This window comes from Haemaphysalis longicornis, unplaced genomic scaffold, assembly GCF_048455015.1.
Source record: "Haemaphysalis longicornis isolate Haplotype H1 unplaced genomic scaffold, Haemaphysalis longicornis Haplotype H1 scaffold_2, whole genome shotgun sequence".
Lineage (NCBI taxonomy): Eukaryota > Metazoa > Arthropoda > Arachnida > Ixodida > Ixodidae > Haemaphysalis > Haemaphysalis longicornis.
The window spans coordinates 58,552,517-58,555,364 of record NW_027526295.1 but is presented as its reverse complement, the minus strand read 5'-3'; the positions used below and the strand labels follow the sequence as shown (position 1 = coordinate 58,555,364).

At 52.1% G+C, this 2,848-nt stretch overlaps 1 non-coding gene across 1 annotated transcript; it reads right to left on the bottom strand.

Moving 5' to 3' along the window:
• Positions 1-72, bottom strand: Trnat-ugu (transfer RNA threonine (anticodon UGU)). Its single transcript has one exon. It is a non-coding gene; the product is annotated as a tRNA-Thr (tRNA).
• Between the last annotated feature and the right edge of the window lie 2,776 nt (positions 73-2,848).

The window sequence follows — 2,848 nt, the reverse complement described above, 5'->3', positions numbered from 1 at the left end:
CGCCCAGAGTGGGAACCGAACCCACGCCTTTCGATTACATGTCGAATGCCTTACCAATTCGGCTATCTGGGCGACTTTGTTCTCCTTCACTTTCTGGGCTAATTATATTTACTAGAAGTGTATCTGACTCTTGAGGGTGGTAGCCAGCGCCACTCTGACTCCACGGGGAGAAGGAGACCTTCTTTTCAACCCCCGGGGCGTGACTCGAACGTCTACAGCCTGTCATGAGCGGGTTACTGGCGGGAAGCCCTCTTATGCTACCTAGGCATCAAGGCTGCCAGAACCGAGACCCTCGCTAGGCTTTCGCAGAATAATATAGTAAGGAAATGAGGGGCTCGTTGAGGAAATACAGAAATATAGGTCGGCAGTCTACAATGCCAAAGGAGGCATAGGGGTGTGGTTAGGATCTTTTCTTTTTCACTACGGTTAATTAAGAAAACTTTTTTTTTAACTATACAGAAGAAAGAAAGAAAGAAAGAAAAACACGCGCCAGAGTGGGGACCGAACCCACGCCTTTCGATTACATGTCGAATGCCTTACAAATTGGTAAGGCATTCGATATAGGTCGGCATTGTAGACTGCCGACCTATACGTCTGTATATATATATATATATTGAAAGGTGATTTATTGACGAAGATCTTTCTGGAGGCGAGAGGTTAGGAATCGCGGATCAGGGAAGCGGACACGAGCCGATCGAAGCAGACCGAGAGAACCCCGTCACTCCAGGCGATGGCGATGAGGATTACCGACAGTCTTTTTGCTGATGATGACGCTGCTCGCACTGGTCAACATGACCCGCTCTGGGTAATGACGACTCTGATGCTTTTCAGTCACAGCAAGGGAAGACCCATCCCCTGGAGAGTCCGATAGATCAGCAGGTACGGGTGAACGGGAGAGAGCGTCGGCGTCCGAATGCTTCTGACCAGACCTGTATTTCACTCGTATATCATATTCCTGGAGGCGAAGCGCCCATCGCCCCAGACGACCTGCCGGATCTTTCAAAGAAGACAGCCAACAGAGGGCGTGGTGGTCAGTGACCACATCAAATGGGCGGCCATACAGATATGATCGAAATTTAGTAAGCGCCCAGATGATGGCCAAGCACTCCTTCTCGGTAACTGTATAATTGGATTCTGGCTTCGTTAGGGTGCGGCTGGCATAGGCGACGACATATTCGTCGAAACCTGGTTTACGTTGGCACAGCACAGCCCCAAGGCCAACTCCGCTGGCGTCAGTATGAAGTTCGGTAGGCGCTGTAGGGTCGAAGTGTCGAAGTATGGGTGGCGAGGTCAGGAGACGGCGCAAAGTCTGGAACGCGTGGTCGCAGGCCGGAGACCAGGCAGGCAAGTCACGGGCACCACCGAGGAGCTTCGTCAATGGCTCAATGATGGAAGCAAAGTTGCGAATGAAACGCCGGAAGTACGAGCAAAGCCCTATGAAGCTCCGAAGGGATTTTATGTTGGTTGGCTTCGGGAATTCGGCGACAGCGCGAAGCTTGGCTGGGTCGGGGAGCACGCCGTCCTTGGAGACGACATGACCCAAGATGGTAAGTTTCGTGGCGGCGAAGCGACACTTTTTAAGGTTAAGTTGGAGCCCAGCTCTAGAAAGGCATGTTAGAACTTTCTCCAAACGGTGAAGGTGCGTCTGAAAATCGGCGGAAAAGATGACAATGTCGTCGCGATAGCAAAGACAGATCTTCCACTTGAGGCCCCGCAAAACATTGTCCATCATTCGTTCAAATGTTGCAGGGGCGTTGCATAGCCCGAACGGCATGACATTAAATTCATACAATCCATCAGGTGTGACAAATGCCGTTTTTGGGCGATCATCATCCGCCATAGGAACCTGCCAATACCCGGACCTTAAATCAAGCGACGAGAAAAATTCTGCACCCTGCAAGCTGTCCAGAGCATCATCTATGCGAGGGAGAGGATAGACGTCCCTGCGCGTGATTTTGTTGAGGCGGCGATAGTCTACACAAAATCGAATAGAGCCATCTTTTTTCCGGACGAGAACGACAGGCGATGCCCAGGGACTGCTTGAGGGTCGAACAACGCCACGCTGGAGCATGTCGTCGACGTGCTGCTCGATGGTGCGACGCTCGGCTGGGGAGACGCGATACGGCCGTTGCCGAAGGGGAGCATGGCTTCCAGTGTCGATGGTGTGCTCCACAGTGGACGTACGACCAAGGGCGTTGTGCGACAAATCGAAAGACGAACGGAATCGCTGAAGTAGAGCCATAAGTTGAGCTTGTTGGGTGCTGTCTAGAGCATCATCCACGGAGGCACGAAACACGTCAGTCGCTGAGTTTGGATCTGACGAACACGGATCCAGTCCGTCGATGTCAATGTGTGACACGCCATCCACAACGTTGAAAATAAGGCCAGGGTCGATATGTTCTAGAGTTCCAAGAGTTTCGCCTTCTAGGAGTGCGCACGGTACGGTCGATGTGTTCGTGATGAACATGGCGCTTCCCCCGGAGTGGAAATCCAGAACAGCAAACGGCAGCGGAAAAAGGTTGCGGTGGTGAAACGTGTCAGATGGCGTAAACAGCGCCGTGGCGTCGGTCACAGACACACAGCATACAGGCACACATACAGAAGAACAGGGCGGAATGGGAGTGTCTTCTGCCACGACAAGTTTAGCAGCGTGGATGGGATGGTCGTCGTCGAACAATGCGTCAGAAAAGGTAGAAAGTTCCACTTGTGCGCGTGCGCAGTCAATCACTGCGTTATTGCGAGAAAGAAAGTCCCATCCTAATATTACTTCATGGGAGCAAGCCGGAAGCACTATAAACTCAATATGGTGCACGACGTCCTGAATAACGACCCGAGCCGTGCACGCAGC